The following is a 22,690-nucleotide window of genomic DNA, read 5'->3' as shown; positions in this document are numbered from 1 at the left end:
GGAAGCAGTTTCCTACATAAAATGCCTTGGGTTAGTTCAATGCCCCATTAGGTCATTTAATAGCTTCTTGTCTGCAAGCTTATCTTTGAGTGCAAAGGGGTAAGGGAAATGGATGGCAGCTGAAGTGTTATTAGCACGGCTCCAGATTTAACCCATTAATCTGTATACCTTTCAAATGGCCTGTACAAAGCACACTGCCTATATTACGCTAATTATAATCACCACTGCCACGACTAAACCAATATTTTATTAGTTGCTCAAAACAGCCCAGTAAATATGGCAATTATAAGTTGTTTCAAAAGACGTAACACTCTGCAAGGTCTGTCTTAATGAAATGGTACGAATGCTTTATTTAAATGAATGTATCACATTTTCCCTACTCAAAAATCCCAGGTGACTACAGTGCAGTAAAACCTGTTCACTTTGCAATCTCAGTGAATGATAATAAGTAAGGGTATCAGTTGACCATTGGCAGCAGGAGACCTCACTGTTCAAGCTGGGCTGCAAGAGTGAATTCCCTGGCGAAATGGGGGGGAATGATGAGCATTCCTGTTTGATGACGTGGTTTCCATCATGACCTAGAAGTGACATCATCATGCCAAAGAAGGGGTGAAACTTCAGCATTCACAAAAAAAATCAGCAGCTAAACAACACCAGCAAGTGCAAGTGCTAGACCAGTGGTTCTGAACCTTCCTAACGCTGCAAGTGCTAGACCAGTGGTTCTCAACCTTCCTAACGCTGCGACCCTTTAATACAGTTCCTCATGTTGTGGTGACCCCCAACCATAAAATTATTTCCGTTGCTATTTCATAACTGTAATTTTCCAATGAGGAGACCCCTGTGAAAGGGTCGTACAACCCCCAAAGGGGTCACGACCCACAGGTTGAGAACCCCCAGATGATGATGTCGCTTCAGGGTCATCATGTGCTGAGATACCAACTGCTTCCTAATTATAACTCCCCATCTTCCCCAGACTCAACTGGGTTGCCACATCTGGCAACCTTCATTATAGGACAAGTCAGCACAAGGCCTCTTGGGTCCCAGTCCTACATACATTCCTTGATTTGAAAATTGTCTGTAGGACCCACTGCTGAGCATGTTTCCTCCTGTTAAAAGACAGAGGTGGGAGAGAAAAAGAATATTTTACCTTCAATCAGTTTTTTTTCCTCTGTGTGAAGGGCACCACAAGCATTTGCATTTGAAGGGGGAGCAAGCAATGGAGAAAAGCTACTTATGACGTCCCTGGGTCTTTACTATCTCGTCTGAGGTTAATAAAGGTCTCCAAATACGAATTTCCCTCAAGCAATTCAATTACCAATCCCAAGTTTACTAGAACAGCCTCTCCATGGGTCGGTGAATCTTCTCATTGGAGCCCACACTTGACCAGCTCCTCTTAAAAATTATAATAAGAGACATCATAAAGTTATGGTTACATTTGCCATCAGATTATCTTCTAAAACACTAAAGGCATCTGGCTTTGCAGTAAACATATAGTGTCCCAACCAAGAAACAGGACTCCATATTTATACCTAGTGAGAACACAAGTGCCAGCGTTCCACCTGTTCCATGCACAATTATTTATGGATCACACTACAAGGGTTCTTTTTGGAAAAAATCCATTGCTTCCAAGGGAGCCAAGGCTATTGACTACAAACACTGGCGAGTAGATTAGAACAAACATTCCAAATTAAAATATGCAAATATCCAAAGACAGGCTCACATCAAGTATGAAATAGACTTCTATTATGAAAGCTGATTTATTACCGAACGTGATTTATTTCTGCTTCAACTTCAACAGCAGTAACTGGAAAAGATATATAACTCTGAATAATAAGAGACCTGATGTTGCCTGGCCATACAGGGGTGGTCTGTAAGTGTATGCATTCATGAGAATTCCTGGAGTTGATTCCTAAAGAAAAACAGGATTCAATAATAGTGATAGAATTATTTCCTTAACTATGAATTAAAGTAGTTTTGTTGGAACTTTGAAAATTTACCCCCATCCTGAGCACTTGTAAAAGACATCTGTTTCCACATGTCCAGTTCCACCATGCTAAACCTACCAACCTCAGAAAATCTGCATAAATGCATGCCTTACTGGTAAACTGTGGAATGAAATGACTATTTTGGGTTCTTGGGTGCTTGGGAGAAAACATGGGTACATAAATAAATAAATAAAAATGTAGAAGAGTGTGATATGCTATGCTGCTACTACTTGAATACGTTTATCTGTGCACATTTCTCCACCACTTTCCTTTCGGCAGAGGCCAAGTTACTGGAGGTCCCTGGCCCCTCAATGATGCAGTTGGCCTCCACTCGGGCCAGGGCCTTTACGGCTCTGGCGCCGGCCTGGTGGAACACTCTCCCTCCAGCTGTCCGGGCCCTGCGGGACCTTGAAGAATTCCACAGGGCCTGTAAGACTGAGTTGTTCCACCGGGCCTTTGGAGAGACCAGCCACTGAGGGTGCCCCTGCCCCCTCCCCTCTGCTCCATATGGATCCCTCATGCCATCAGGACCCACTAGTTTTTTTCTTGGGAGGGTTTAAACAAGGGTTCGTGGGACGCTATCTTAGGAAATAATTGTTGTTTTTAACTGTATTCATGTTACCAATGCTACGATGATTTTATAGATGATGTTTTTATGTTGTGCACCGCCCTGAGCCCCCTGGGGATAGGGCGGTATATTAAATCAAATAAATAAATAAATAAAATGCAGGAAAATTAACTTCCACGGTATTTACCACTTTAGAAGATTTAGGTACAAAGACTGGGATTAAAATTTTCCTAATGAATTAAAGCATTAAATAAACACAAAATATATAACTTTAGTCATATCTAGCATGATCCAGTGAAATATAACTGCTGCCCCAGTGCCCATAGACCTTGCTGAGGACAGCTGCTCATGCTCAGAAGTCAAGAGCACTCAGCCTGAGCTGATTTTGTGCATGAAGAGTATTTAGAATTGAAAACAGCAACCAACAGCCAATGTATTATCAAATGCAATGACGTTGCTTCAGTATCATAGGGCCACAATAGCTGCAAGCAATTAGGAACAGAACGTGCTTCAGTTTTTCACTCCTCACAGTAATTTATTATTAATTTGGATTCACATGTGGAAAGGAAATATATAAAACAATTCCAGATTGAATCACAGGCGGCCTTTCCCTTTGTTTACTGAACTGAATGTTTATTCTTAGACTCCTGACTGGGCCCTTGAGACAGAATAGAGGTGTGGGCTGTGAACTGCCAACTCTGCTGCCTAACAATCCCATAAGACATAAACTGGCTAAGCTGATCTCAGCTTGGTGTTGGATGGTTCTGGGGTGTTTCCAACATACCTGATAGGACTTTAACTGAGCATGAAATAAAGGTCTTAAATGGGGTTTCCCTTTTGAGCCAACTCCATGTTATGATCCTTCCTATTCAACACATCTGGAATGAGATTAGGATCCTGCTGGAGGAAGATGAAATTACAGGAGAAATAGTATATTACCCCATGCATTAAGGGGTAAAAGGACCAAGGAAAACATTCAGCCAGCTCTGGATAGGGCTGTATTTCTCTGCAGAGAGTAGGATCACAGTTTTGAAGTTGCACTGGTTTCCTCTTGGATGCTAGTTAGTTTGACAGAGGCAACTAAAAGTTATTTACAGCAGCTTTGGTTGGCGTACTATCTGCAGCTGTTAATGAAGAAGCTGATTAACACTCACAATTGCCCATTTGATAACATCCACACTGGATCCCTGTAAATCACTCCATTTGGGACTGGTTTTCAAGGCACTGCAGATTTCTGTCTGCAAAATAAGGAAGCAAGAACACTGATCTGGGGGAAGTGCCACTACAGTGAGTAGATAAAACTTGTTTTGCATTAATTACACTGTCTCCCAATTTTTTTCTGAGTCCAATACAAAATGTAATACGAATTTCAATTATTAAGGCCTAGAATTATTTGGGACCAAAGCAGAGGTGGGATCCCGCAGGTTCTCACAGGTTCCCGAGTAGGTTACTAATTATTTGTGTGTGCCGAGAGGGGGTTACTAATGGGTGATTTTGCCACGTGATTTTTGCCTTAGTTACGCCCCTCCTCTCAGCAGTATCGCACAGAACTTGAAGCAGTCTAGCAGGAGGTGCACCGGGCGGGCGCATGGGCAGCCTGCGCCATGCGCGCATTCAAGGCTTCTCGCCCTAAGGATCACAGCTGCTGCGCCCCTGCTCACAGCCCCGCGCTTCAGGAATGCTCCCCACTCCCCAGAATGCCTGTTCATCACTGGCCGTGTCCCTGCCCAGCCCCATTGGTGCTACGCCACAGTTTGAATCCCACCACCATGGGAACCTGTTACTAAATTTTTTGGATCCCATCACTGGACCAAAGTACTTGCCAAACTGCCCCCATCCGCATGTACCTCTGGTACCTGGAGAATAGCTGACAAGGCACTGTTGCAAGAACACTCTTTTGCTAAGCTTGGTTGGTGAAAACCCACAAAAACAAATTCTCAACCCTGCTCCTAGACCTCTGAACTCCCTCCCCCAGGAATTATGGCTGGCCTCTACCATTACAGGCATTCCAGTGATAACTGAATGTTATCCCTTCGGGGATGCGGCGGCCTATTAGTCTAATAAATAAATAAATAAATCAGAAGAACTTTAAGAATTTTTTCCCTCCATCTAGAAGTAAAATTCCTTCTTTTAAATTTCAAAACAAATGTATAATTTGCAATAGTAACTTCACTACAATAGTAACTGGATACAATTCCTGTGGAAAGGCACACATTCTGAAAGAGATGAACACCCACAGGGCTGCTTATAAGGATGATCATCTTTACCACCAAAGTCCCACACACACAGACACACAGACACATAGACACACGGGGGGGGGGGGACCCTTTGCATCTTCCAATGTACCTTTGTACGGACTCTTAGCCATTGAAAACCAACCTTTCCTGAAAAAAAAGTTATAAATACAATCAATATACCAAAGCTACCTCCAGTTCAGCACATCATGGCTTATATATTATATTTTGAGTTTTATATGCAAATTCTGGGAAGAGCAAGCAATACCGTGTTATTTATGGAAACAGGAGGTGAGAATTAATTATGGATGACAGTTTGTCAAATAGGAAAAAATAAGCAAAGCATTAAAAATGTACTGTCAATACCAAATGTTTCAGAGTTAATTTTCAAATCAGCTGTTTTTTCCAGGAATGAAGATAACGTTCAGGAATCCCTTTTATAGATTTCTATATCTGCTATCTGTATTCACAAAGAAAATGTTGAAGAAGCAATAGAGATCTAAATATACATAATCATTTCATGCGTGAGGGGGGGAGCTCTCACTGTCCCCTTCTACCTCCAGGGCACATGTAAGCAGTGTACTATGGCCGTTTGAGTAACAGGACATTCAAGCATACCTCCCATATTCCCATGCAAGTCCTCAATCTTCATGCATATGGAAATTATTGGAGATTCAGCATACTACTGGTTTGGAATGTTGAACGATAAGGGGGTACATATGGAGGTGTGTACATACATTTCTGATTTTTTCTGCTTGTCCCAGTGTACTGCATGTTATGTGCACTGAGGTAGGGAAGGAGGAGGAAGAGAAGTCAGATTTATATCCCACCTCTTTTGACCGAAAGGAATCTCAAAACAGCTTATAACCGCCTTCCCTTCCCCACAACAGATAACCTTGTGAGGCAGTTGGGGCTGAGTGAGTTCTGAGAGAACTGTGACTAACCCAAGGTCACCCACTTCATATGTAGGAGCAGGGATACACACCCAGTTCACCAGATTACAGTCTGCTGCTCATTTGGAGGAGTGATGAATCAAACCTATGAATCACGCTGGCTCTATTTATTACAGAGCTCTATTAAATCTTCCGGATGTTCTACTCTCACACAGAGAAGTACAGATGGTGATAATTATGCTTCCTATCTAAGGATCACAGTCATGTCAAGCAGACAAACACACTGTAACATCTGGGGTCTCACAGCCACAAAACTGAGCCTCATCCCCAAAGCACTGCAGGGATGGGGGGGGGGGTGTCAACAAAGATTGGAAGGTACAGACCAGCAAACAAAAAGGTTGCAGCCAGCAGACCTAGTAACCAGAATGAGACAGGAATAATAGGAGCATGGTAGCTCCAAGCTGAAGTTGGTTTACCAAAGTGGCAACCTGGTATGATCAGGAGTTTTTCAGACTAAGGATTTAAAAATAATGAGTAAGACTGATTAACAGAACTCAAGAAATTGCTTAAACTCTCCCTCTAACTTCTAAAGGTTGATCAGCCTCCAGGAATTACAGAAAATGACCTTGGGTATCCCGCTGTCACACAACACCAAATTAGCTAAGATAATAGGAACAGTGGACAATCCAGGTTATTTTCAATGCAATTAGCCAATGTCAAGGAATATGACCCTGCTCCAGATAACAGGGACGTGTGAATAATTGAAGTTTTCAGAAATCCCCTCTCCACTTTCCAAACACAGTATGGGCATTGAGAAGCTTTTGCCAATAAGTCTTCAAGATCAAAAGAAAGCAGAGGCTAGCCATTCCAAGCGCTAGAAGCCATCTACGAGGGGACTTGAAAGCAAAACCACTGCCTATACCAGGGGTCTGCAACCTGCAGCTCTCCAGATGTTCATGGACTACACTTTCCATCAGCCCCTGATGGGAATTGTAGTCCATGAACATCTGGAGAGCTGCAGGTTGCAGACCTCTGGCCTATACCCATAGACTGACTCACTGTGATGGAAGCAATAAATAGAAATACTGATATTCACAAGACAAAATCCAGGAAGTATATGCCACTTTTCACCTGAAAACTAATCTTTGGATTAAATGGCACTTACATCTGAATTTGATGGGCTTGATTCCAGTATTGAGCAACCACAGCAGCCGCTGCTCAGTTAGATATAATTGGTCTTCACTAATCAACATGCACCTGGCATATAAGACAAAGGCTTTGCCAATCCGGTTGGACAAAATGTTTTCCTTGGAGAGAAAATACGGAAGGTTCTTCAGTGGCCACTTGAACTCAGCATGATTAAAGGCACTAATAAAGCATCATTAAAAAGGGAAGACCGAAGATAGGAAAATACTGGGGGGAAAGGCCTCAAAGAATGCTCTATTGTATTCAGCACCTTTCCTATACTCCATGGTAATTTGCCAATCATCTGTGAGCCATCAGTGTCCAGGATGTACGGAGAAAATGCAGTGCCATGAGAGCAACATGTATTCAGAAGAAAACCTCATAAAACCTCTGAAGACTGCACGTTTTACAACCCTCTCACACTCCATCCCTCTAACGTTATATTCCTCCTCTACGAGCAGCTGATACCAGTGAGACTTCCAAAAAATAATAGAGAATCAACTCTCCATAAATGGCATAATAATAAAATATAACTCACCACTTACGTTCCTGTATCAGCTCAGAGAGGCTTGATACTTAAACCTACAGTAGACCGAGTCCTTATCACTTCTCTCCAATGGTTTCTTTACCGGTTTAACTTTTCATTTTCTCTCTCTCAGCTTGACATTTCGGATCATGTTTCTGCAGCTCAGGCGGCATGCTCAGCACTTTAAAATAATCCACTGATGTTGCCTCTTGCCCCAAAGGAGCAGAAGCCTTTAACACTGAACGCTATGTCACATTTGGACTCCCACACCAGCACAGGAGTGCCCTGCGGGCTCCAGAGTTGGCAGCAGGTGACAAACTGTACCTCTCCTATGACCAGCTGCTTCAGCACAGCACAAGCACCAGTAGTTAATTTCAGACTGAACTCCTGAAAACGTGGCCCCAGAATTCAATGTTCAGGAAAATTTGAAATCATGAACAACTTTCACATATAAATGAACCACCACAATCATCCTCACAGCCAGGTTTAGAGCAAGGAACTCCAACCCAGAGGTCCCTGTAAGGCATAGGTGTCAAACTCGTGGCCCTCCAAATGTTTTGGACTACAGTTCCCATCATGGTCCCATCATAGTCCATAACATCATGATGGGAACTGTAGTCCATAACATCTGGAGGGCCACGAGTTTGACACCTGTGCTGTAAGGGTTCAGACTCCCATCAACTTCTATGGGAGCCAGTGCAGTGTAGTGGTTAAGAGCAGGCGGACTCTGATCTGGAGAATCAGGTTTGATTCCCCTCTTCTCCCCATGAGTGGTAGACTCTTATCTGGTGGACTGGATTTGTTTCCCTTCTCTGACACATGTAGCCTGCTGGATGACCTTGGGCTAGCCACAGTTCTTCAGAACTCTTTCAGTCCCACCTGCCTCACAAGGGGTCTGTTGTGAAGAGAGGAAGGGGAAGGGGTTTGTAAGCTGCCTCACAGGAGAGAAAGGCATGGCATAAATCCAAACTCCTTTTCTTCCATCTTTCCAATTCAATACTCGGTAGGTTATAAACAGACTCTGATCATAATACTTACCACAACAGTGGCATAACAGCACTAACATCACTGTGCTGTTTTATAAGGCAATAATCCACTTCCCTTGTAGAGATAAACTACTAGGATGAGTAAGGAGTAAGTAATTGGCTTGTAAAACAGCATGATGATAACATTATTATATAAATTAATGGCATTTACCATTCTTCAACAACAGCTGAAATCCCCTGGTGAGCATTAAGAACATATTTTGCATTCTTGTTTGCTGCAGTGCAGGACAGGAGAGGAGCAAGAGAGATGAACTGAGGTGATCGACACATATAGAATCCCACAGAGCTAGTTTCTTTATTTTTAATTCTGTCAGGTACCTTCAGATCACCATGAAAAAGGAAGGCGTCCACTTCTGGTGTATTTTTATTATCACATTATTATTGCATTTTACCCTGCTCTTCCTTCAAGGAGATCACATCAGATCTCTCCAATCTCAATCTAGCACAGGGGTCTGCAACCTGCGGCTCTCCAGATGTTCATGGAGTACTAATCCCATCAGCCCCTGCCAGCATGGCCAATACCAGAAGTGTACACTACAGTTCCCATACACTTCTGGTGTATTTTTATTATCACATTATTATTGCATTTTACCCTGCTCTTCCTTCAAGGAGATCACATCAGATCTCTCCAATCTCAATCTAGCACAGGGGTCTGCAACCTACGGCTCTCCAGATGTTCATGGAGTACTAATCCCATCAGCCCCTGCCAGCATGGCCAATTGGCCATGCTGGCAGGGGCTGATGGGAATTGTAGCCCATGAACATCTGGAGAGCCGCAGGTTGCAGACCCCTGGTCTAGCACAATAATCGCTATCCTTCATACTGACAAGAGCCCTTGAAACCTAGTGTTACCAATGGTGGTTTGGAACTCCCTCTGTGTAAGTTGATGGTCTCGAAATATATGAGATCATCTAAAACTTTGGAGTTGGGTACCGTCAATATGCTGCAAACAGATGACTATATAAGCCTTCAGAAGCAGGCACCATGGTTCTGAACCAGCATCTTGAAAAAATAGAAATTATGCTAGTTGAGTAAAATAATGTTTTGGAGGGAACTGATTTACTCACTCTGGCAGGAATGTGACTGTCTCTATCAGATCTTGAAAAGAGATACTCTTGGACTCAGCCTTGTTAATGGAGGAGTAGTTTCCAATTGTTGGTCGCAGCATCTTCTTTCACCTATATTTAGTTCATACATTCCTTGTAGACTGTTGTCCTAGTCATGAGGATCCACACCTCAATAATGCCTAGACAGGGTTCTGTTTCAATGGGGTTTTGTTTCATAGCAAATGTCCTACCTCAGTGATTTTCTTGGATGAGAAGCAAATTGACTTGGGTGTGGTTTTTTGAATATATGGATATACTCTGAAAAATACCTTGTAATTTTTTTATTTGCTTGGCCTCATGGTCCTTTTCTATAGACTATTTTACATTGACTAGATATTATTCTAAATAAACCATCGACTCCATACATGATATTCCATTTAAAGCCAATGTTTATTCGCAAATCCTGTTGAGATCAATAAGGCTCATTCTCTAATACAATTTGCATAGGATTACAGCTGTAGACTTGATTTTCTTCTTAAATTAACTGTTTCCGAGAACCATGAGCTTTCATCTCCGTTTTCCCTGCTGGAAGACGAAGCTGAGCTGCCTAACTGTATTCCATCCCATTTGTCAATGTAAGAAACTGAAGCATTACAAAAGGAATCACTGAAACAGATAACAAATCAAGCCAGGCATTTCTAAAACATGGTAAACAAATCCTCGTCTGATAAATTTGCTATGACAATATTGGCAGTGATGTGATTCAAACACTAGAAAAGTCAACTTCGAACGACTGCAACTCAGGAACGAATGCAGATTTTTATCAGATGTTAACTAGGCTGTATGCATGTACTGGTGCATGAGTGTGCATGAATCATAACACAAGGTCATGATGTTTTTCCCTGGCGAGATGGCTTTGAGACTCTGATCAGTGTAAGTGAAGCATGACAAATAGCCATCACTCTACACCTCCAGCAACCCAGAGCAGCGCAGGTTGGCTTGTAGGAACAGAAAAGTCATTCATTAGTCAGGGTGAACAAACATGTGGTAGATCTGTGATAAATAACAGTCATTACAGAATTACAATACACACTGGGCATTCCTGTTCCATGAATGTATCAGACATGACAGTTGCCATATTTCTCCTTAAACAGAAGGTGGAAGAAATCATCATACAAAAAGGTTATATTTTCTGTTTATGTTGACTAGCTTTTAAGGTCAGTATTTATTCAGTAGGTACGCACTAATGTTAGGATTTTGTTTAATTTTTTAGACTGCCCTTTCTTATCCCACTATCTTCTTCAACAGCTCTTTGTGTATGTGGCAGAATAATTATCACTAGAATGATTTGTGAGGAAATAACCCATTGTACATCAATACCCTGTTTCCCGTAATATAAGACATCCCCGAAAAATAAGACATGGTAGCGGTTTTGCTGAAGTACAAAATATAAGGCATCTCCCGAAAGTAAGACGTAGCAAAGTTTTTGTTTGGAAGCATGCCCGATGAACAGAACACAGGAAAAATAAGACATCCCCTGAAAATAAGACATAGCGTATCTTTGGGAGCAAAAATTAATATAAGACACTGTCTTATATTCGGGGAAACACGGTAGCTGTTGCTAGTGAAGGCAGGTCAAGGTACATGAAAAGTCATATCAAGTTACTCGGTAACTTGAATGAGAGGGAGGGGAAACCTTGATGTTGGACTGTCATTGTTGGCAGAAGACCAGTGATCCTTGAATCCTAAATTCTGTCCCATGGTAAGCTTATGGTTGCAAACCTCTAGCTCTGTGGTGGTGAACCTATGACACTCCAGATGTTCATGGACTACAAATCCCATCAGCCTCTGCTAACATGGTCAATTGGCCATGCTGGCGGGGATGGGAATTGTAGTCCAGGAACATCTGGATTTCCATAGGTTCGCCACCTCGGCTCTAGCTGATGTCTGGAGATAACTTAGAATTACAAATGCTCTTCAGATGACAGATCAATTCTCTGGGAGAAAATGGCTGCATTGAAGGGTAGATTCTGTAGCAGTATACTCTGCTGAGGTTCATCCATTCCCCAACTCCCCCTGCCTCCAGGTTCCAACCCCCAAATCTCCAGGAATTTTTCAACCCGGAACCGGCAACTCTAAGTAAACCCAGAACTAAAAGTGAAAGCAAACAGCTATCTGGCTTGTGGAACAAGAAAGAGCTGGCAACAAGGCTCCCCAAAAGCTAGAAACGTTCAACTCTACATAGGAAACAAACGAGGAGGGGGGCTATGATAACTGGAAGTAACAATGTTAACATGGAAGTGATCAATAAGGCAACTGGAGAAAACAAGAGTGGTTCCTGACAGGGGAGAATCCATAACCCGGGGGGGAGGGGGGGAGCAGCCCACAGTATTTTTAATTGCTTTTTTCTTGAGGCAAAGTTCACTGAGCATATTCTTCAGAAAGATACTGACAGCCAATCATCTTCAGAGGCCCAATATTAAGTAATAACCAATTCATTTGAATAGTGTCAGATTTACCACCATATCGATCAAGTTCTGAACCTAAACAGTCTCTAGAAATCTATTTTAGGGGACCTCTCTAATTAGAGACTATTTGGATTCCTTTTACAATGGATTTGAAACTTGAGTCTTGTCAATGAGAATACACACAAATGTTTAAAAACTTTTCAAATGTCATTATTTACATGGGGGCTGGATTATTTCACACCAGCATGACCCAGATTCCGAATGAGATCTGCATAGGTGCAACACTTGCAAAAAAGGAGAACAGTATGATAGCTGAGATTGACTGATCCATCCATCATGTTGCAACTAACAGGCTAGAGAATTTTGCTGGCTTCTCAATTTTATGGCAGAGTGTCAGCAACCCATAGATTAGAAAAAATGGATGTCTGCTGGCTAACAAATGGCAAAATTCCAGTGTCACCCAACACATCAAAGCTCCAGGGTCTCTGACCCTACTTCCCAATGCATTTTTTCCTTAGTTACTTACTGTATATACTCGAGTATAAGCTGACTTTTTCAGCACATTTTTATGCTGAAAAGTCCTCTTCAGCTTATACTCGAGTATTTATGGTAATTCCAAGGTGGTGGCCAGAGCTGGGGCTGCTGTGGGGATCCGGTAAGCATGTTGCTGCTTTTTTTCTAACTCACCAGAGAGCCATAAAAACAAGCTGTAAGGACAGCCTGCATAGCATTACAACTAGGGTGTGTGTGTGTGTGTGCATGAGATCATCTAAAACTTTGAAACCGAGGCATTTCTCTCCTAAGGGTTATTGGTGCGTTGCATTCTTGATGAATACAATTCTTCATACAGTAGTTTACTGCCAAATCCTGATGTTGCCGAAGACAAAGACTTTCTTTGGAGCAAAGTTTAGGCTGGCATGGCTATGAATCCCAGAATTATTCTACGTTTGGAGGAAAACAGTGGTTCATTTGTGTTCCTAGAGTGCTGGAAAGCTGCTCATCCCTAATGCAACTCTGTTAAGCAACTCTATCTCATCTTGCTCCCAAATCTTCTGTTTTTAGCTGCAAATTCGAAGGCTTATACTCCAGTCAATAAGTTTCCCAGGTTTTTGTGGTAAAATTAAGTGCCTCGGCTTATATTCGGGTCGGCTTATACTCAAGTATATATGGTATGCTGCAATATATTTCTTCCTGGAGAACAAATACAGAAATCCAAAATAATCCAATACAACCATGTGCCCAAATAAATTAGCTGTATCCAGCCAGCGATAAGGGGGGAGGGGCATAAACAGATTATCTAATCAATTTAAATTTGTATTATTTATATGTAAGATTCCTACCCTTGTCTCTCCAAAATCTGCTCAAGCCAGCTAATTTTCCTCATCTGTACTTTTTTTGTCAAAAATGAACTCATATGACAGATTGTGAACATCTTCACTGCTATTTTAAGATATTCCAATACTCTGAATCATTCCTTCAACATCTCCCAGAGTTAAAATGGATACACTTACTTTTCCATTATGCAGGAAATGGTGGTGGATAAGAGGACAAATGTCTAGGGCAACCTGCATCCATGGAAATGCTTCTGGAAGGTTTATCTGCAGAAAGCACCTTTCCCTACTGCCTCAGAAGTATACATTCTTTGCACAGTATTGCAGTCATGCTATCCTGTTGAGCAATGTAAACGGATAGAACTCTCTTGCTAGGTCACGCAGCAGACTTCATGGGGAGAAGTGGGGAATTGAACCCAGTTCTCCAGATTAGAGCCGGCTGCTCTTAACCACGACACCATGCTGACTCTTGGTACTTCATAGGCACCTACATTGCTTTCTTTCTTTTGGGCACCTGGCTAAAACGCATTTTGTTCACCCAGGCTTTTAATTAAGGGTCCTACTTTATTCTGGAAACTGTTTTTGTCTGGAAACTGTTTTAAGTTATCTGTCTAGCTCTTTGTCTATCTTTCCGATCCACGTTTTTATGCTTTTGGGGGGTTTCCTGCTGAATTGTAATTAATATCTTTGATAGTGTATTATTTTAAGCCACTTTGTCCAGATTGCCAGAGAAGCAGGAAAAATAATATTCAGCATAAGCAGGGGTATAATTGACACTTTTGTGCCAGTTAGTTATGGCAAGTCCCTGGAAGGTATTATACCAACCTGTCTAAGTAATGCTTGAATTACCATTTTTGGATTTCAAGCTCAGTGTATACATCAATTTTATTTTATTTTTTAAGCCCCATTCTGTAGCTGACAGGGTGGTAGCTTTGGAGATTTCTGAGCAATAGTTTTCTGGAAAATCCCATTGCCCACTCGTCCAAAAGAAAATGGATCTGAGAAATGCTGCTTATAACCTATTGCACAGGAAAGGCAGAGTACAAAACCATTTCCTTGAGCATTTTAAAATTCAGAAAATGACAAAAATGACACAGACACCGCCTGTTGTGTATCTTACATGAGTGAATTGCATCCCAAAAGTACTTTTCTTACTAATTCATAAAGGGCAGTACACAAAAGGCTATAAAATATTTTGACACACGAACAACAAAAAGGGGGAAGGGGAAGGAAATTCTAATGCCTGAAAACACTCTTTGGCATAAGATCAAAGGTTGTGCTCCATCAGGCCCCACAGCCTCAGTAAAATTCAGAATACTCTGAAGGACACTCCTCCCAAATGATCTCCTTTCCTTTAAATGCCTGCATTCTATTTTGTGTCAGTTTAGTTTTTAAAAGGATAGGACAGTAAGCTTGGAAGATACAAAAGATCCTTCAAGTTCCCCACAACTATTTTGCATTAAAAGTTTCTACTTTTCCCCTCTTCTAAAATTCCACAAAATATAGAGCCCACCGAATCCTTCCTTCTCAAATACTCCTTTCTTTAGTTCTAAAGAAAATTCTGTAAACCCACATACAAGAGTGAATCATTGCATTCAACAGGTTTGTCATTGTACACAAAATCAGTTTTGAACAGCTTCAGATCTCATAAACACAAGTTCCTCTATCAATCCACCCACTTAGAAAAGTGTCGGCAGATATTATAAGTGGACCTGTAAGATTCACCAGTGGGGGGGGGGATCTCACCTCTCCCCACCATTGCTGTGCCACAGCCACTAATGACCACATAGGAGGTAGGTGCATTCTCACTCTTGTACAGAGAACAATATTTCATTCAGAGGAGAAATTAACCACCCCAATGTACTTTTTAAGATTTCAGATTTTTCTGCAAACCAGCAGGTACCCCAAGTTTGCAGAAAATGCTGTTTAGTGTCAGTGTGGTCCCGGTCTGAGGATTAAGATATCCACAGATGGAAAACACACTTCACTATTAAATATATAGAAGGCTCAACTGCTATGCAAGAAGCTCTAAGTTTAGAGATAATCTCATAACAAAAGCACCCTACACCATTATCATGCTACCAACGCAATATACTTAGACCCTTCATAGTGATGTGCCCTCATTAACTTTGACTTTCTACGTTTTTTGGTGGGGTGTTACCTTCTCTGACGGCAAAAGCATGATTTGGCTTTCTAATTTCATTTTCAAACAAACTCAGTTTAAAATACCGGTATTCCTTGAGAAAAAGTTTGTGTATGTCATCAAGGACACATACTTTAAATGTTACTATGCATTAGCACCATTCAGTATTGGCCCTTAAACTCTTATTCAGCCATGACAGCTTCATCGAAAGGTTATAGCCTAATTTGTTACATACTCGAATGGGCACAAATGCAACTTTAGCATGTTTAAAGGAATGGGGAGGAGGGTAGATTCTAACGGCACTGTTCTGCTAAATGAAGAACTTTCCATTTGTTGAATACTCCCATGAAAGAAGATTCAGTCAAAAGGATCCTTGAGATGAAATCCATTAACCCTCTGCCAAACTCAGTTTGCTAGTTAACTAGGAACCATATTCATATTGAATTCAGTAGCTTCCCAAATGCCCTGACCCTGGATAGGTCACACTATGACAAATCTCATCAGATCTTGGATGATAAGCAGCAATAGCCTTGGTTAATGTTTGGATGAAAAACCACCAAGGAAGTCCAGGGCCACAATGCAGAGCCATGCAATGGCAAACAACCACTGAACTCTTGCATTGAAAACCTATGGGGCTGCCACATGTCAGCTTTGATCTGACAGGGAGGGAAACTTCCCAGGTTAACATGATAAGTGTGGACAACATGAGAAGATTTCTCCCCTACAGAGTTGCATCTGGCCTCTGTCAGACTTATTTACACAGATATCACTTCTCGTGTGACACAGTATTTGCAGGAACTATGACTTTCTGCATGGCAGACAGTTTGCAAATGAAGAATGACAAGAATCAAATGATGTCAACAATGATGCTGAATGACAGCAAGAATAGTGTTAACGCATTACTCCTAGAAAAACAACAGAAATCAGTGCTGCAAATGACTAGATGGCCTTTGCACAACATTAATTCATAAAAACCATACCTAAAAAAACTTAACAAATTCAGTGTAATGCTAAGCTAGCTATCTACAGTAAAAAACAATTGCCTTTCAAGATGAACCCTGATATGTGAAAAAAAGGGCAGCAAAACAACTAATTATTTAAGAAAAATATTAGAATAGGTCAGTGGTGTTAAACCTTTGGCACTCCAGATGTTATGGACTACAATTGGCCATGCTGGCAGGGGCTGATGGGAATTGTACTCCATAACATCTGGAGTGCCAAAGGTTCGCCACCACGGGGATAGGTGTATCCAACATACAAGATTATTATGGATAAACATTATATGATACCACAAAATGTCCAGAAGAATACTCCAATAATTTGATTCTTGAACAACAGCAAATGGATCAAGAAGTCCACCAAATTTGACAGATCAGAAAACCAATTTCCACAAAGTCTTCACCAAGAATCAAATTTAAAGTGAGCACTCCATATATGGATATGTGATAAAATGCCTATAACCATTAGTTGCAACAATAGTCTCAAGCAGCTAGACCAAGGTGAGTAAGCACTGCTGGTGTTATTAGATCTCACCGCAGCATTCGACATGGTCAATTACAATCTTTTGGTTCACCATCTCACTGATGCTGGGATTTGAGGTATGGCCTAGAAATGGCTAACCTTGCTTCTCCAAGACTGAGGACAAAGGGTGACATGGGGAAAGGAGATATCCTGGAGGCATCCACTTTTTTGTGGTGTGCCACAAGGGGCTATCCTTTCCCCAGTGATTCTTAACATCTATATGCGGCCCCTGGCACAGCTTGTTCGGAGCTCTGGGCTGAGCTGTCACCAGTAAGTTGATGATAATCAGCTTGTTCTGTGGATGGACAGCTGGCCAGCCACTACCCCAGATATTCTTGGCAGTGTCTGGAGGCCATGGTTGGTTGGTTGAATCCACTGAAAACGGAGGTTCTGTGGCTGGGTCAGGGTGAACTGGTGGAGGGTTTCCAGCTGCCAAAATTTGGCAACACAACTTTACATCCAGTTGGTTAAAAGCCTCAGTGTGATCCTGAAGTCCTCCCTTTCCATGGAGACCCAAGTAACCAGTATAGTGAGACAGTGGTGCACCGCCAAGGGGGTGGGGTGCACGATGCACCCAACAGGCTTCATGTGGAGGAGTGGGGAAACAAACCCAGTTCAACATATTCCACTACACCACAATGGTTTGCCATTGCCTACCTCTGCATAATAACCCTGAACTTCTCAGGCAGTCTCCTATCCAACAATTAACCAGGGTGGACCCTGCACACCTTCCAAGATTTAACAAGACCAAGTTAATTTGGGTTATCCAAAGTAAAGGGGTTTTTTCCTCAGGCAACAGTTTAATTTGAATGTTAAACTTTAGAAATTATCTTCATATCCTTTTCACTTTTATTATATTATTATGCTAAAAGTCTGCCTTATTAAGCAGGATTCACAGTGTACATTTTGGAATCCTTGTTATAGAAATGAATATAGAAATTATTCTGTTTTGCATTAGCCATTAATTAAAAACATGTTGGAATGTCAATCGGCATTCAAAATGGAGCTAATTTCCAATTAAATTTTTCTTCAAAATCACAAAACCTTGCAATATCTCCAATTATTTCTCAGCAGCTTCTCCCCATAACTATTATCTCCTCTTCCTGAATCTGACAGAGGCCGGCTCTCTCAGACATCAGATAACTCAATAAAACCTTTGCCTAGACTGTACTATTTTATACTTCAAGTGAGAACTCATATGCTAATGGGGGGGGGGGGAAGAGAGAGAGAGAGAGAGAGAGATATTCCACGAAGCAGAAAACTAGCAGGAACAGGAGCATGCTGGTGTGATTTGTAGTATAACAATATTTTGGCACTTATATGCAAAAAAGGCCATCATGTATTTGGTAACAAAATTCATTCAAATTAGGATTTTAGAATTACTGTAGGAACAGTAGACTCGATTTTATGTTTCCATTGGAAACTGAATTGTCTTAGACTGATATATCCTTAAATTTATCATTTATATTGTTACACATACACAGCACTACTTTAAGACATTTACTGTATTGTAAAAGAGTGAAGGACCATGTTAGCTGGCATTGCATTGACGGTATTTTTCAGAATAAAACGAATCTGCTGGCACAATTTTTCTACCATGGGACTATGAATTACTAATGAATTTGTACATATTTCTTTTGTTTCCAGGATTTTTGAAAAGCGGCATTCCACTGGGCAGGATAAAAGGTATGTTGGTATACACATTAACAGCTTTCCACGATGATAATCGGAGACTGAGCTCTTTGAGGCCTGGTTTCAAAAAAGGCCTGCAGATCACATCCTGGGATACTGTGACAAAACAAGCAAAAACTAAATAAAAATGCTCTGCGCAAAAAGGAACATTCTCATTTGTAGTTATGGTAAGAATAAATGTGGCTAACATCCTTTCCCTCACATTTTTTTCCTGTGACCACATGAACCTCCTAATTCTTTACCAGAGGATTAGACGAAAGGCTACAAGGGAAAATTAACTGTACCACTGTGATGAAAATCACACAGTAGGAAATTGCCCTAGCAGAAAGTGCAGAGGATGAGCAAGTGTAGCATATACTTGTGATACCAGGGGATAGGTAACTTTGCCCAGAGTGTACTTAGGAAACTTCTGATAGAAGCAAATATCCTCTCAAACAGAAGTCAGCATTTGAAACAGCAAGTAAGAAAAAAAGGTATCTTGCCTTTTAAAAGTAGGCTGCCTGGGGGCATAAAGAATCTCAGCAGCACTATTTTCTAAGTGGTTTTCTTTTTAAAGAACAAGATAGAATAAATACATCGATGGAAGCATCAATGCAGAAGGTCTCTCAATAGAGCTACTGGAAATCTGTATGCTCCAGCCACAAAGATGTTGAGATGTTGAAAACAAAGTGGGACAAGTGATATAGATTATAAGCTTTTGAAATCAGTTAGTACTGCTTTTCTAAGCAACAGTGTGGCCCTTTCCGCACGGGTGCTGAGCGGGGGTGCATCGGCATAAATGTTCGTACAGATGGGACTGTTCGCACAGATGGTCAGTTCGCACAGACGGTCCCAGTAGGGGTGCAGGGGAAGGCGCAGCCTTCGCACAGGTTGCGCCTTCCCCAACTGGCTTAGCTGCTCCTGCTGGTTTCTGTCACGTTGTGGAGGCCAGGGGACATGCCCCCCTGGCCAGAGTGATCGTTTTGGAGATGGAGGCCAGGGGGGCATGTTCACTGGCCTCCACAAAGAGAGCAGGTAAGCTGGTTGTGGACAGCGGGAGGGAAATGCCGCCTTCCATCCTCTGCCGGTGGAAGACGCCACTTTTGAAAAACCTCGCTCATGGAGCGAGGTTCAAAAGTGGCGTTTCTGCGTGGCTTGGACGAACTGTGCGAACGCCTCCCCAGGGACGGGATTTTTGCCGTCCCTAGGGCGCTGTGTTCCGCCCGTGTGTTTAACAAACCTTACTGATGTTTGTCCCTCTTTGCCATACGGTTCTCAATAGTTATCTTCTGACACGGTGCGCATAATACAAGTATCTTAGCAGTTAAAATGGATCATGAAAGCACTTTTCACAGGACTGATGACTGTTTCCCATCTCTGTATGATTAAAGAAAGGCCTGCTCGGGTGGATTTTTTTTTCTTGAAATAGAAAAAGGTACACAAGTTTAAAGAAATTACATTAGGAGATCTGAGTGGCATCCCTAACTTGCAGGTTTTTTAGGTGAATTCGTGGTTTCTTGCCTACGTGGACAAAGCCCGTCTCTCACCCAGGAAAGCCTGTCTTCATATTTGCCATTGGTAGATGTATTTAGCTACTCCGGCTTCCTGTCTGGTGTTATGTGAATTGATGGGCTACACGCTTTTAAAAGTACTTGGAACATGCCATATACCTAATCATAGTTGAAGTGGGATGCCTTCAGAATAGTGTATCCATCATCTTTAAAAAAAACCCACTTATTAAAAAAAACCTATTGCTCAGTTAGCTATAGAAACAAGACAAATGGAAAATGCAGTTCTAAGGAGAATTATAACCTTATAAGTCCACTAAAGACAATGGGCTGAGACAGTGTAATTTTTATTCCCATCTTTACGCAACTCAGTTTCTTGCTTCTTCAACATCTAACTTCTATATTTATTTGTCAGACGAAGAATATCCTGCTGATCTCCCTATTCCAAAAGACCAATTTAAAGAACATTATAAATTCTGCAGGCCACAAAATTCTGGTTTCTCTGCTTTCTGAAAGACTCACATCTGGGATGGCAAATATGTATGAATTTCTGCCATTTGTTTTATACATCTACAGTGAAAAACTGTTTGAAGAACCACAGTTGAGCACAGAAACAGGGCCAGGAAAATTATAGGACAGTTTAAATAGGATTAAAGAATGCATCTGGGAAAGTCAGGTCTCAGATGTCGAACCTAGAAAGCAAGATTTTATTAGAAGTGCAGGCTTTTTTAATATATACTGATAGCAATTCAGTGTAATTGGCCCATTTTGAGGAGGTGTTCTAGATTTATTATCTTGATTAACTTTGCAGAGTCTTCACTAAGTTCTCAATGGTGTAATATTTTTTTATTACTCTCTAACAAACTATTACATTTCCTGCATATTTGTGTTGGCCAACTCTGGTATGCTCCTCTATGCTCTACAAATAACCTTTGATGTCAAGGATAAAGACGTACCACTTTGCAACTTCAGAATAAAACTTCCCACTGTGGCACAGAGGAGGCAGCACTGATCAGAGGAGGCCCAAACTACTGGGCCAAAGGCAACAGTTGCTCCAGGACAGGGCACTACCTAGGACAGCAACAGCAATACAACAGCCCAAACAGGAGTGGAGGTATACCACCTGCAGGAAAGCCTGCCCCCCCCCCCAAATCAGCTGCTGAATTTTGACAGACCAAGGCCAGCAAGGCTATCCCAATGCAAATCCCTGATGGAACAAGGTAAGGAAGCAATTAAGAGAAGAACAGGGCTAAGAAGAGGTAGGGGTCGTGCTGGGCTGGGCTTGGCCAGCATGGGCACATCCCTAAGGAGATAAAGGGATATCAAGGGAGAAATGGAGAGGAAGGCAAGTTGGCTGGGAAAGGTTGAGAAGTCACATACTCGGAACTCGGAAGAGGACCAGGGGCCTTGTGATGGCCCTGATCGACAGCAGAACGACAGATCAGCACCTTAAGGTTTTAAAGGGGAAGACCTGGTATGTGGATGCAACCACACGTGTGTTGAACAGAATACCCATTTGCCAACAAAAAATACATAGTGATTTCTAGAGCGTCATGACATCACCTCTAGGGTTTCCCCAGAATGATGGCCGACCATCTCAGATAGTCGCCCTTCGGGGATTGGGAGGTATACCAAATCCAATTAAAAATAATGAGGCTCGAATTGTAATGAAGGCCAACAACCAGCTAAAGATCTGGCAGTTGTGAAATCTACCATCATGATGATGATGACGATGACGTTGTCCCAGCCCATCCTTTATCCCCCCCACCTCCCACTAATTGTCAGGCAATCCTAGTGTGGAAAACTATGTCAACTTGGTTAACGACAATTAAGGAATCCTTAAAGAGAACACTTTTTTGCACACCATTTAGAGTATCACATCAAATCACAAACAGCTGCAATGAAACTAACCATTTTTAAAAATCTTGTGAACATGACCATATATTCAAGTTTATGACTTCAGTTATAGATTTACGTAACTCAACATTTGTTTGAATGAAATCCATCGGCTTTTTAAAAAAAATACCTCAACATTCTTTTTATAATTATAGTCTGGATTCTTCTTTTTCATTTTTGTTTTGGCCATCAAATCACATCTGACAAATGGTGCCACCATGAGGTTTTCAAGGCAAGAGATGTTCAGATGCCTCTGCATCGTGACCCTGGTATTCCTTGGAGCTCTCCCATCCAAGTGTTAGCCAGGGTCAGGGCTGAGTGAGTGTGACTGGCTGAAGGTCACCTGGTAAGCTTTCATGGCGTGAGCGGGGATTTGAGTAAGCAAGTCTACTGCATAAAACATTCAGCATCTGATGAGAGCAGCAGTGGCGTAGTGGCTAAGAGCAGGTGCATTCTGATCTGGAGGAACTGGGTTTGATTCTCCGCTCTGCCGCTTGAGTTGTGGAGGCTTATCTGGGGAATTCAGATTAGCCTGTGCACTCCAACACATGCCAGCTGGGTGACTTTGGGCTAGTCACAGCTTCTCGGAGCTCTCTCAGCCCCACCCACCTCACAGGGTGTTTGTTGTGAGGGGAGAAGGGCAAGGAGATTGTAAGCCCCTTTGAGTCT

The 22,690-nt window shown here is 41.9% G+C and overlaps 1 protein-coding gene across 1 annotated transcript in view; it reads right to left on the bottom strand.

Moving 5' to 3' along the window:
- Positions 1–22,690, bottom strand: part of PTPRG (protein tyrosine phosphatase receptor type G) — a 703,641-nt gene that overhangs the window by 470,439 nt on the left and 210,512 nt on the right. The gene's annotated exons all lie outside the window — the stretch shown is intronic.

Source organism: Sphaerodactylus townsendi, linkage group LG03 (genome assembly GCF_021028975.2).
Source record: "Sphaerodactylus townsendi isolate TG3544 linkage group LG03, MPM_Stown_v2.3, whole genome shotgun sequence".
Lineage (NCBI taxonomy): Eukaryota > Metazoa > Chordata > Lepidosauria > Squamata > Sphaerodactylidae > Sphaerodactylus > Sphaerodactylus townsendi.
Note: the sequence above shows the minus strand (reverse complement) of the source record. Positions and strands in the feature narration are given on the sequence as shown.